The sequence below is a fragment of the Myotis daubentonii genome, chromosome 3, assembly GCF_963259705.1.
Source record: "Myotis daubentonii chromosome 3, mMyoDau2.1, whole genome shotgun sequence".
Classification (NCBI taxonomy): Eukaryota; Metazoa; Chordata; class Mammalia; order Chiroptera; family Vespertilionidae; genus Myotis; species Myotis daubentonii.
The window spans coordinates 207,904,810-207,917,581 of NC_081842.1; the positions used below are offsets into that span (position 1 = coordinate 207,904,810).

At 47.5% G+C, this 12,772-nt stretch overlaps 1 pseudogene; it reads left to right on the forward strand.

Annotated features, from left to right (window-relative positions):
• Positions 1-1,353: 1,353 nt before the first annotated feature.
• LOC132231578 (large ribosomal subunit protein mL50-like) lies at positions 1,354-2,451 on the forward strand (annotated as a pseudogene).
• The last annotated feature ends 10,321 nt before the right edge of the window (positions 2,452-12,772 follow it).

Here is a 12,772-nt window from a genome sequence, read left to right on the forward strand (position 1 = left end):
GACACACTCCTTAGAGAAGTCGCCGCGGGGTGGGTCGGAGGGAGGGCTCGGAAGTCCTGCTGGGGTGGGGGGGGGACAGGGTGTCGCCTTCGCTGAGGGAAGGGATGGAGCTGAAAGGGCAGGGCCGGGGCAGCTACACTGGTTTCCTGAGCGAGGGCGTGAGACCAAGCTACTTCTTCATTTTCACCTGGGGCGACCTCTGAACGTGTTCCTGTCTCAACCCAGAATTGAAAAGCACCCCAGCTGGCCCCCGCCGGTTTGGCTCCGTGCACAGAGCTTCGGCCTAGGAACCGAAAGGCCCTGTGTTCGATTCCTGTCTGGGGTGCGGGTGGGGGCCGTACCCGTGCTGCCGGCTTGATCCCCACCCAGTAGGTTCTCTCTCATCAATGGTTCTCTCTCATCATTGATGTTTCTCTCTCCCTCTCCCTTCCTCTCCGAGATCAATAGGAATACATATACCTTTTAAAAGTATCTCAGCTGGAGGGAACCTCTGAGATCATCTCTCAGGCAAAACAAATATCGGGGTGGTGGTGAAAGAAATGGGTTTGCATCCTGGCTTCACCACGTTCCACATGGACAACTGTAGGCGGGTTCTTGACCTCTCAGCCAGTTTCCTCCTCTCTGCGGCGGGGATGATAAGCCGAACGGTGAGCCGAAGCGTTTGCGATGCTAAAGAATGAGCTATCATGCCGAACTGGGTCCTGGGTTCGATTCCGGTCAAGGGCACGTACCTTGGTTGCGGGCACATCCCCAGTGGGGGGGCTGATCGATCTCTCTCATTGATGTTTCTAGCTCTCTATCCCTCTCCCTTCTTCTCTGTAAAAAATCAAATATATATATATATATATATATATATATATATATATATATATATATGAGCTATCGGACCAGAAGATTTAAGCCAAGTGTGGAAAATTTATTACAAGCAGATTCAGACTCCCCGCAAGGGGAGGGTGACCCGATCGTGGGCTGCCGTGAAAGCCCTGTGGTCCAGGGGTATATATTCGCCACAAGCCTGCTTCTATGTTGTGTGTCGTCACCCGATTGATTCCCTCAATTGTTCTGGCTCAGCAACGGACCTAAATTTTCCCTGTTTCTATGTGTTCTTTCTCTGTTCCTGCGCTGAACTTCTTCTGTTTCTATGTGTTTGTACATTTGTTTACTGCGAGCCCCCCCTTGGTTTCCCACGCCTCCCGCTTTGAGTCCAGAAACATTTTATGATTTCTGCTTGTTTGGTTCCTGTGGTTAGGCTGCTCAAGCTCCCATGTCTGTCCCTGCCTGTGATTCACCTGCCTTTGTTTTCCACTGGAGCCCTGCCCTATCTGCCTGCATTTCTTTTTTCTCTCTCTTTTTTAAAAAATATATTTTATTGCTCCGCAGAGATGGCAGCGGTCTCAGTACCCGGCGTTTGGAGAAAAGGCCTCACGTGGATCATCGCAGGCGTCCCACGTCGAGAATTTTGGTCTCGATTCAGAGAACAGAAAAAGCCAGTGGTGGCTGAGGCGGAAGAGGAGGTGAAGACAGAACCCGTCCTGGCGTGCCCGCCCTTACGCAGCTGAACGAACGTACATACCTCCTGAAGATCTCCAGAGCCGTTTGCAATAGAGCGTCCAAGACATTTTTGGCTCATCTGCTCCTAGCAATTGGCGGGACATCTCCCTGGAAGACGGGCGCCTGACGTTCAGTTTCTTGGCACGTTTAGCTGACGACTTGGGCCACGCAGTGCCTAACTCCAGGCTCCATGAGATGTGCAGGGTCAGGGATGTTCTCGTTCTATAACGTGCCTGTTCAGGATGGATCTAAATTTGATGACCTGTGACCAGCAATCTGCCTCCCAATATAAAAATCACGTGGGGCTACTGAGCAATTCAGAAGAGAAATTGAAATTATTGTAATCATCTCCCCGCCCCCCTCCCCCCAAACAAGGAGGCCGCCTATCAGACCTTTTGATACTTTGAAATACTATCAGAACTGTTCTCCAAAACCACTTGTTCTGTGGAAGAGCGCATTTTTTTTTCCCTGATAACATCATGAATTGATAATTAACAAGACGTCAAGATGTTCTTTTTTTTTTTTTTTTTTTTTTTTTTACATTTGCTGAAACTTTAAGAAATAGAATCAGGTCATGTATAATTTATGAAAACTTTCTCCTCCAGACACTAACTTGGGTTTAAAATATAAGGCTATGGTGTGTTCAGAAGTGGCTGTATTCTTCATAGGCAAGAAAATGTTTTCATATTGCCACTGCTCTTAAATCTAGGGTAGTATTATGTGCAGTGTATACACAGTTGAGGAAAGAGATTAGACATGTGTGATAGAAATATAAAAGTCTGTGGAGGATGTTATGGAAAGATGTTTCACTGTTTGGTTTCCTGCACAACTGCAAATAGTACAGAATGATTCTGTTCACTCTGAAGTAATCTCTATTGAGATGAAAGTAGATTTCTTGAATTGTGTTGTGTTTTTAATTTTTTTAAAGGTGAAATTTGTTTTTCTGCCTTGTCATTTCCTTAGTGTAAGTATTATAAATGAAAAAATTAAAAAATATATATATTTTATTGATTTTTTTACAGAGAGGAAGGGAGAGAGATAGAGAGTTAGAAACATCAATGAGAGAGAAACATCAATCAGCTGCCTCCTGCACATCTCCTACTGGGGATGTGCCCGCAACCCAGGTACATGCCCTTGACCGGATCTGCCTGCATTTCAGGTTAACCCTCTCAGGGGGCAGTGATGCCTTTAGCAGACCCTAGTTTGAGTTGCAGATATGCCATTAACCTTGGGAAGCCATATCACCTTGGGAAGTTAATACCACCTCTCTAAGTTCAGTTTTTCCATCTGTAAAATGGATTCACTAATGGTATCTGGCAGAGTTAGGATTGAATGAGATAATGTGTGTAGAGCAAACATGGTTGGAGGATCCTGGGACATCATGATGTGACCACTCTTTGTGGCTCCATGAAAATTGGGTTATTGTCATTGAGTGACGTAGGGAGGGCAGAACACCAGCTAGGGTGTCCAGAGGCATCCAAATGTCCCCAGACCCTCAGCGAGGATAGAATCAGTGGCTTCTCTAAGGGTTTGGGTGGGGTGGGGGAGGGGAAGTGGGAGGAGCAGGGGGTGGGAGGAAGTGAGGCAACATCTCCACGTCCTGTATGCTGACATCTCTGCGTTCTGCTGCCTGGCTCCTGTGTCCTGAGCTCTTAATCACAGAGGCTGAGCTGGGCCTCCGTAGAGCTGGGCAGGTTTGCCTCATTTCCTCCTCCCTTCCCAAAACCCATGTCCTTCAGATTTCTTCACCTTCTTCCCAAACATCCAGCCCTCAGAGAAGCAGCTGGTTCCACCCCCGGCTTTGGCGTGTTTCTCCCGGATCTGTATCTTCTACATCTAGACCAGTTTCCTGATCTGAGCCAGGGCTGGTGAAGAACCAGGGGGAATGCCCCCTGCCTCTATCCCTGCACTGCCCAGGCATCCTGACGGCCCCTCCCCACCCAGACCTAGCAAAGAAAGTGAAGGATGTCCTGGCTCCATGTGTGCCCACTCGACATGGGAATAATTCTAATAATCTCAGCTAAGTATAATTACAACTGGGAAGAGGATTGTAGGGCCCTGCTGGCCGGCCAAGCCTGTCAGATACCTCAACATGCAGTCCTGTTCCTGTCCCCTGCCCTGTCTTGACTCATGCCTTCTCAGCCCAGCCCTATCCAGGCTCCCTATGCCAGGGGAACTTTGATCACCTTCAGGCTAATAGTGGCCTTTGGCACCTTCAGAGCTCATTACCTTCACAAGGTCATACATGGGGACAGTGCCCATTGCAAACCCAGCGATATGTACCTTTACAGACAGCGGTGGTTCCAGAATCCTTACAGAAGGGGCTGGGCCATCTGGATGGAAGGGGAGAGTGGGCCTGGAAACTTGCTTAGAGCTAAGTCAGGGGTCTTCAAACTACAGCCCGCGGGCCACATGCAAATACAAATAGTGTATTTGTTCCCGTTTTGTTTTTTTACTTCAAAATAAGATATGTGCAGTGTGCATAGGAATTTGTTCATAGTTTTTTTTTAAACTATCGTCCGGCCCTCCAACGGTCTGAGGGACAGTGAACTGGCCCCCTGTTTAAAAAGTTTGAGGACCCCTGAGCTAAGTTATAGACCAATAATACTAACAATTTTCTAAACATTTCTTTAATCTCCTGCCTACAGAAAATTAAGACATTCATTATCCAGCCCAAAGAATAGGAATATCCAAGGAAGATGTTTTGAGTGGTGGAGATTGTCAAGGCTCTAAAACCCTCCCCATGCCCACCCCCAGGCCTTTCCTCTGTGAGAAGAACCACCCAGAGTCTCCGTGTTAGAGCTCAGATACCACTCATTTGCTTACTCATTCAAGGAACAGTTATTCATGATAGCAGCTCACTCTGATTTAGAGCTTTCCATGTGCCAGGGCCTATGCTAAATGCATGATTTGAATGTTTTCATGTAATCTTCACCCTAAGATAGATACTGAAGAAGTTTGTTAAAATCTCCAACTCAACTATTCATTTTATATGTCTGTGTGTATTGTCATATATATATATGTGAATACAATATTTTCATGTATTCCTATCAGTTGTTGCTTTATATTTTTGAAGCACTATATATTGTTAGATGCATTTATGTGATTGATCATTATATACTTTTTTAAAAATCCTCACCTGAGGGTATTTTTTTCCATTGATTTCTAGAGAGAATGGAAGGGAGGGAGGAGGGGGATAGGAGTAAAATATATTTTGGGATGATGCAATAAAGTGACATGAAAATATTTATGATTTTATGGGTGACAAAATCACAGGTACTGCTTATATTTCTGTAACTTGTTGTCAACACTTATAACTGACAGGAATGCTAAATTTTAATTAGAGGTTAGTGAAAATAAAGACATTTTTTCCTTCCAAGTTCATGGACACTAGGAATTTTATCCAATGGCTCAACGTAAGAGGCCTTGTCATATTTTTATTTTTTTAAATATATTTTTTTATTGATTTCAGAGAGGGAGAGGGAGAGAGAGATAGAAATATCAATGATGAGAGAGACTCATTGATTGGCTGCCTTCTGCATGCCCCATACCAAGAATCCAGCCCACAACCCAGGCATATGTCCTGACCGGGAATTGAACTGTGACTTCCTGGTACATAGGTTGACACTCAATCACTGAGTCATGCTGACTGGGTGGCCTTGCCTTATTTTTAATCTTTTGGTCCTTTGTTGTAAGTGAGCCTATTATAAATGACATATTACTGGCTTATAAAATCTTTTCTGAAAGTCTTTGTCTTTCACACTTATTGTAAAACTGTCCCATTTATACTTATTGTAATTATTGTTATATTTTAGCTTGTCTCCTGCCATCTTATTTATCAATATATCAGTTAGAATTAGGTTTGACTTATAGAAAACTCCAAATATAGTGGTTTAAATAAGATATACCTCTCTTTTAGACTAAGACTCCACAGTCATCAGGGACCCGTTTCCACCTTCTTAGCTTGTAACTTCCACCTTCAAGTTCATCTCATGACCCTAGATGGCTATTGGAGCTTTAGCCTTCACAAACTTATTCCAAGCAGCAAGATGGAAGCATGGTGGAAGAATATAAAGGATGTGCCTCTACTTAACATGTCATTAGCTAGAACTTAATTATGTAGTCTCACCTAGCAGCAAAGGAAGCTGGGAAATGTCTTCTTTTGGCTGGGTACCTCAATGACCTGAGTAAAATCAGGGTTAGTTTATTAAGGGAAAAAAGGACAGTGCATTTTGAGTGACTATGAGCAGTCTTTGTTTTAGTCTAAGTGCCCGACTGTCAACTGCAGTGGCTCCGAACCTTCAATAGGGCACCTGATCTGGAGAGGACTAGCCTGCCACCTGGTGGCAGGTTGGTGACACTGGCTTCCTTTCATTATGGGGGCAGCATGAATTTGTCCTCACTGGAACAGGCATTTTTTTTCTCGCTAAGGGTTTGCATTCTCGGCCTGTCATGCTTCTGCCAGCAACATCATTAGCAGATTTACTGAGTAACTTATTCACAGTCATGGTAGTCCAAATAGCATTGCTTTTGACCGGAGACTTCATTTTTCAGCCAAAGAAGTAAGTAAATTGGCAGGTGAGCTTGAGATTTACTGGTCTTGCCACATGTTCTTATCACCAGAATCATCTATCTTTGTGGGCTGGTGACATGGCCTACTGGGACTCAGTTAGCATCATCTAGAAGACAACCTTGTATGAACCTGAAGTGTTGGTCTAAAGTTGGCATCTGTTCTGAACCAGCAACCAATGCAAGGTGCTGTTTCTCTCTTTTCTAGAATCCATGGACCAGGGAATCTTGGGTTGGATAACTTACAACATTTCTGCTTCCCTCCCCCAGACTTTGGGTTCTGCTAATTTAGAGGTCTTCATATGTAAAGGAAGACTATTTCCACCAGGCACAGCACAGAGTCCCACTAAATGGAAATTGAGGCAGACATATGGCCATTTCCGACTCATCATGCCCACAACAGGGGGAAAAGGAGGAGTGTGGTTCAGGGTTGGCTGAAGTGAGTGATTCTGGTGATCAAGGGCAAGTCCGTTTGCACAATGGGAACAGGGAGAAGTGTGTCTCTGGATCCCATGAAATCCTCTGGGTTCCTTTCTAATTTCACAGCAGCCCAGTATGAGCAGGACAACCAGGGTTCAGTTTCCTCTTGAATGAAGCTCAGGTGATCCCACTGGGCTAAAACCTCTGACCATGTGAGGCTCTTACTGAAGGCAGAGGGAAAATGGAATGGCTAGTTGAGGAAAGCTCTGATAAATGCCTCATGACCCACGGCAGAAACGATAATTTATAGCCCTTATTTTGCTGTGTCATCCATATTTGTATTGATGGTGCTAACTGTCCTTTCTTTCTCTACCATTTATATGGGTGGCTTGTTGCTGGTAAACTTTACATTTTTAGTGCATGGAATACAGAATATCAGCCAGACTCCTGGAGGTAGGAGCTGGATGCAGTAACTGTGGGACTTTGGATTTTCTTTTCTTTTCTTTTCTTTTCTTTGAGAAAGGCTGAGAATGTTCTTGATTGATTGAGATACATTTGCATTAGGTTGGGCGGTAACATGCTGTGGTTGTGGGTGCTTTTGGAAGTTTAAGATGGAAAGTAGGACGGGATGGATGTTGAGGAACTGAAGAGTGAACTGTAGCAAATACTGAAGACTGAGCCTACTCAGTACCCCTCCAAACCTCCTTCCATCATAACTGCTTCTGCGTTAGAGGCTGGATGGCTGCAGAGGACATTCCCAGACTCTCTTGCAGCTAGGCTGTCCATGTCAACTGGCTTCTGCCAGGAAGGTGCAACTGAACCAGAAATGGCAGGTAGAACTGAGTGCTGGGAGGAGGTGGCCACGTGGCTCTTCTGGATGGGTGGTGGTGGAGGTGTTTCTGTTCTCTTGAGGCGGCTGTGGTGGAAGCCCTGGTGCCAGATCTGTTCTGAGTTTCTTGGTTCAGAGCAGGAGTGTCAGCCCCTTCCTACCTTGGCAGCTTTCCCAACTACAAGTTGGACCGGGAGGTTCCTGAGTCAGCAATGGTGGCAGAGGTTTCCCTGCAGGCTAGTTTTGCAATGACATTGCGGGGTTATTCCTGGAATAGCGTGTGCTTCTCACCCCTTCTGAAACCTACCGAATCACCTTTTAAATCTGGTGGGTGGAATATTTTGTCTGCAATGGAACCCTGACTAATTCATTGTACTTAAGTTTTGTGTCTTTTCCCCTTCTTTTTAAAATTCAGATACTCTGGACATATAGTGTTATTTTAGTCTCAGGTGTACAACATAGTGATGTGATTTTGTATATATTGGGAAAGGATCACCACAATAAGTCTAGCTAACATCTGTTACCACACATTGTTACAAATGTGTGTGTGTGTGATGAGAACTTTTCAGATCTACTCTCTTAGCAACTGTCAAAAATGCAATAGTTTTATGAACTCTAGTCATCATGCTGTATATCACGCCCCCAGGACTTATTTTATAACTAGGAGTGTGTACCTTTGGACTCCTTTTGCCCATTTTGCACACCTCAACCCCCAACCATATCTGGCAACCACCAATCTGTTCTCTGTCTATGAGCTCACGATGCCTGGCTTTCCCTCAGCCCCACATTCACTCTGTCACCATGCTCTGGTGAGAGCATCAATATATTTAAAAAGTTTTGAATTCAGCTACTCCTCCCCACCTTCACCCCTATAACCCTTGCCCAAGGCACCACCAGTTCCTGGCTGGACCTCTAACTGGGTCTCCTGCTTCCTCTCTTACTCTCTCTTCCAATTATGTTCTTTAAAAAGTGGCCTGAGTGAGCTTTCGAAAACACAAACACTCCAGAAGTTTCCACTATGTAGAAGGGAAGCCAAGGTCTTCACCAGGATCTATGGGGCCCCGCCCACCTCTCCAGCCTCCCGCCCTGCTTGCCTCCCATCACCCTCCAGACACATGGAACCTGCGAGGTTGTTCTCACCGATGGGTCTTTGCACAGGCTGCTGTCTCTCCTGGGCCTCTCTTCCCTGGCAGCCTCCGATGGCACCTCCTCTGAGAGCCTTTCCTGGCTGCATCTCCCCCATCCTCTCCCCTCACTCCCTTCACTTTCCTTCAGAGCGCTCATCCCGATCTGATAGCACTAGTTATCGGCTTCCTGTTTGTCTGTCCAGAATGGCAGGTGGAAGTCTATCTTGTATCCTGGGCACTAGACCAGTGCCTGGTACACAGTGGAGGTTAAAAACAAAAACCCAAAACAGGTGGGAGGTAGGGAGGAAGCCCCCGAAGTACAGTTCAGGGCAAAGTCAGGGGCCCCAGAAAAGACCTGAGTTGCTCTATTGGGTACTTGACCTTAAATAGCTCCCTGTTGGGGTCACCTGGCCTCTGCCAGAACTTCCTTTCTCCCCCATTTTAGAGTAGTCAGGCTGAAGCCCACCCAGGCAGCCCTTACCCTCCCCTCTGCAGCCCCCACAGGCCATTAAGGCGACCTCCCCGAACCCTCTAGCACCAATTCACTTTACACTGGAATTACTAAAGAAGCCAACAGGGAGGGCTCCCAAAACAAAGAAACTTGGCTCCAAATCATCGGATAATAATAATAACTAGATTCTAGTCAGCTATTATTTTGTACCAAACAAGATTTTAAGTGCCTTCTGTGCATTTTCTCATTCAGTGTTCAGAAACACCCCTTGAGGTCATCGTATGGGTCATTGATTGCTGCGTTACAAACCACCTTAAACTGAGCGGTTTAAAAGAACAACCATTTTATTTGCACACCATTCTTGTGAGCAATTTGGGCTGGACTCAGCTGGACAGCCCCTTACCACCACCCCCCCACCTCCATGACAATAAGAGGTTTTCTCCTCTGGACAAGAGGCCATTGTGGCCACATCACTCACACCCTGTGCCACCCTTGTGCACAGAGCAGCTGACACCAATCCCGTTTCCCACCCAAAACTTGATTTTTTTTCATGTAAAACACAGAAGGGAGCCGGGGTCCTCTTTCCCGATTTTGAGGGGCACGCACGATGGTCAGGTAAGGACTTCAGTGTCCAAGCCGTAGAGCTGCCCCACTCCTAGAACCTTCCTGTCCTTTCGAGAGGAGGAGACGGAGCCCAGAAAAGGAAAGAGACTTGGCCACGGTTGCACAGTGTTCTGGTGACCAAGGACTTCTGGACAGCGCTCCACACCGCAGTCCCAGAGGAGAAGGGGTGAAGGGCGCTCCCTGGGCAAGGCCAGGAATGCCTGCGGCAGGAGAACGGGCAGCCAGGGCACACTTGGAGAAGAGGCGAGTTGGGGCAGGGAGGAGAGATGAGGGGAGACCACTCTGAGCTCCAGCTGGGAGCACAGAGTGGGGGTCAAGCGGAGAGGAAGGTGAAGGCAGCAGAGAGAGGCGGTGGCCTGAGGGGTCTGAGAGAGGATTCAGACAGGGGCTCGGGCCCTGGCTTTGAGGGTGGAAAATAAGAGCATCCTCCTGCCTGGTCCCACCTGAGTCCTTTTAATTCTACGGGACCCCTACCCTCTCCCCAGCCTCTAGGAAGCTGGCAGCCAGCACCCTTCAGGAGCCAGAGCCACCGGCCTCTGCAGCCCTGATGTAGCAGAGACACCCCTTGGCATCGAGGGCGCATCACTGGACCAGCAGTCAGGAGACTTGGGCTCCATCAAGTCAAACCTTTTTTTTTTTTTTAATATATATTTTTATTGATTTCAGAGAAGAAGAGAGAGGGAGAGAGAGAGAGGAACATCAATGGTGAGAGAGAAATATTGATTGGCTGTCTCCGGCATGCCCCCCACTGGGGATCGAGCCCGAAATCCAGGCATGTGTCCTGATCCAGAATTGAACTGTGACCTCCTGGTTCACAGCTCCACGGCTCAACCACTGAGCCACGCCGGCTGGCTTTACTAAGCACCTACTATGTGCCAGGCACTGCCCTCAACAGACAAAAGTGTCTGCCTCATGGAGCCTCTGTTGTAATGGGGGAGATTGCTATTGGACAAGTAAACAATCACATGCTCAAGATCACTTCCGATAATGACAAGCACTGTGAAGTCAGCAGGTGGAGTAATGGGACCGATGACGCCTGGATGGGCCAACATTAGTTTGAGTTGTGTGTGTGTTGGGGGGTGGGGGTTGGGGGGTGAGGGGTGGAAACAAGGAGGGCCTCTCTGAAGAGGTGACATGTGAGCTGAGGTCTATGTGTGAGAGGGAGGCAGCCATACACAAATCGGAGGGAGGTGTGGTCCCTACATAGGAAATGGCGAGTCAAAGGCCCTGAGACAGGAATGAGATTGAAGTGTTTGGGGAATCTGACTGGGGAGGGGGCAGGAGGCAGAGTCTAAAAAGAGGCTCCTTTCCTTCGCCACTCATTCTCTGTGGCACTTGACTACATCTCATTTCCTTGTTTCACCCCCAAAATTTGGACATCTGGGAGCTGAAAGGAACCTTTTTTGGACCTATTTTTATTTTAACAGCTTTGCCCCTCCCTACCCTCCCTGTTGTTAATCCTAATTAATCTTAACCTGAGGGTATTTTTTTCCCATCGCTTTTTAGAGAGTGGAAGGGAAGTAGGGAGAGGGAGAGAGAAAAACATCGATGTGAGAGAGACACATCGACTTGTTGCCTCCCACATGTGCCCCAAGTGAACACCTGCACCCAGGTACGTACCCTTGACTGGGAATCGAACCTGCAACCCTTCAGTGCATGGGCAGATGCTCTAACACTGAAAACATGAGCCAGGGCTATTTTAATGGCTTTTGTCCAGAGGAGAGGACATCAGTCTGGGAGTCAGAAGACCTAAATTATGGCCCCAGATTTCTCAGTAGCGAGCTGTGTGACCTTGGACAAATCCCCTTTCTTCTCTGTAAACCAGGGATTGGGCCACAAATTCTAAGGGCCTTTCCAGCTCAGCCTTCCCAGCACCAGGAATTCAGGTAAACTCTTCTAGATCCTATTGAGTTCCAGCCCACACGTGGCTGTGCTCAACATACGTCTGCTCCTTCTTCTAGGACAGTAGTTCTCAACCTGTGGGTCGTGACCACCGGAAAACACATATAGCATATCAGATATTTACATTATGATTCATAACAGTAGCAAAATTACAGTTAGGAAGTAGCAACGAAAATAATTTTATGGTTGGGGGTCACCACAACATGAGGAACTGTATTAAAGGGTCGCGGCATTAGGAAGGTTGAGAACCACTGTTCTAGGCAGTGCGGTCTGGAGATCTGCATACAGCAGATAAAGACACAAGACAGCCCAACACGCATTAGCAGGGCACCGTCAAAGACACGGTGCAGCTATTAAAAGGAGAACGAGCTCAATTTCCATCCACAGAGCTGGAGGGAGGCTCATGATGTAAGTGAGAATAAAGCCAGTTGCAGAATGTGTTCGAGAATGACTCCATTTCTGCAAAACCAAAAGGCAAACTCCCTGTATGTGTATATGTGGGTTGTTTATTTCGCACCTAAGGAGACTGGAGGGAGAGAATCATCCCCAGTCTGTAGCATTAGTTACCCGTGTGAGGGCCGAGGGCCTGGGGGATGGAGAACAGAGGGGGCAAGAGAAGAGTATTTGTTTTTCTTATATGTCTGCTGTTTCCCTGATTGCAAGTCAAAATGTGTTGCTTTTATAATCTTGGAGGAAGAATTAAATACATCTCTAAGGAGTCAAACCACCAGGGGATCCATCCTTGCAGACATGTCCTGTCACGGACAGCAGGCCCTGCTCCGTGGGCAATGCTCAACCCCATCGTAAGCCAGCCCCGTGTGTGCGCGCGTCCCCTAAGGGCCTGCCCTGTGTCCAGGCCTGCGTATCAGTGGGCTTGGGCAGAGGGGTTGATGTGAAGCAAACCTTGAGTCTTCTGCCCTTTGGGGACTGTGTGAGTGAGTGTCCCCTGTGATCGTATTGGACGGACCCTCTCCCCTGTTTCAGAGGCTGCCAGAGATCCCCTCTGAGGCCAGCTTCGGTGGCCGGAGATGTGGGGGAGCTGTCCAGGGCCTGTGACATACGACATCACAAGCGTGATTCCCACACGGGAAGCAGGTCCTCCAGGCAGCTCTTCCCCAGTCCTGCGCTAGAGCTGCAGAGACGCTCCGGCTGCAAGAGTCTCCGGGGCCTCCCTGGCCATGTCTCTGACTGCAGACATGGATGCGCCACTCAGCCCTCAGGTCCACCTGGGGCAGGGGTGTGTGTGTGTGTGGGGGGTGGGAAGGGTGGGTGGGAAGGGGCTTATTGTTTGAGCTCCAC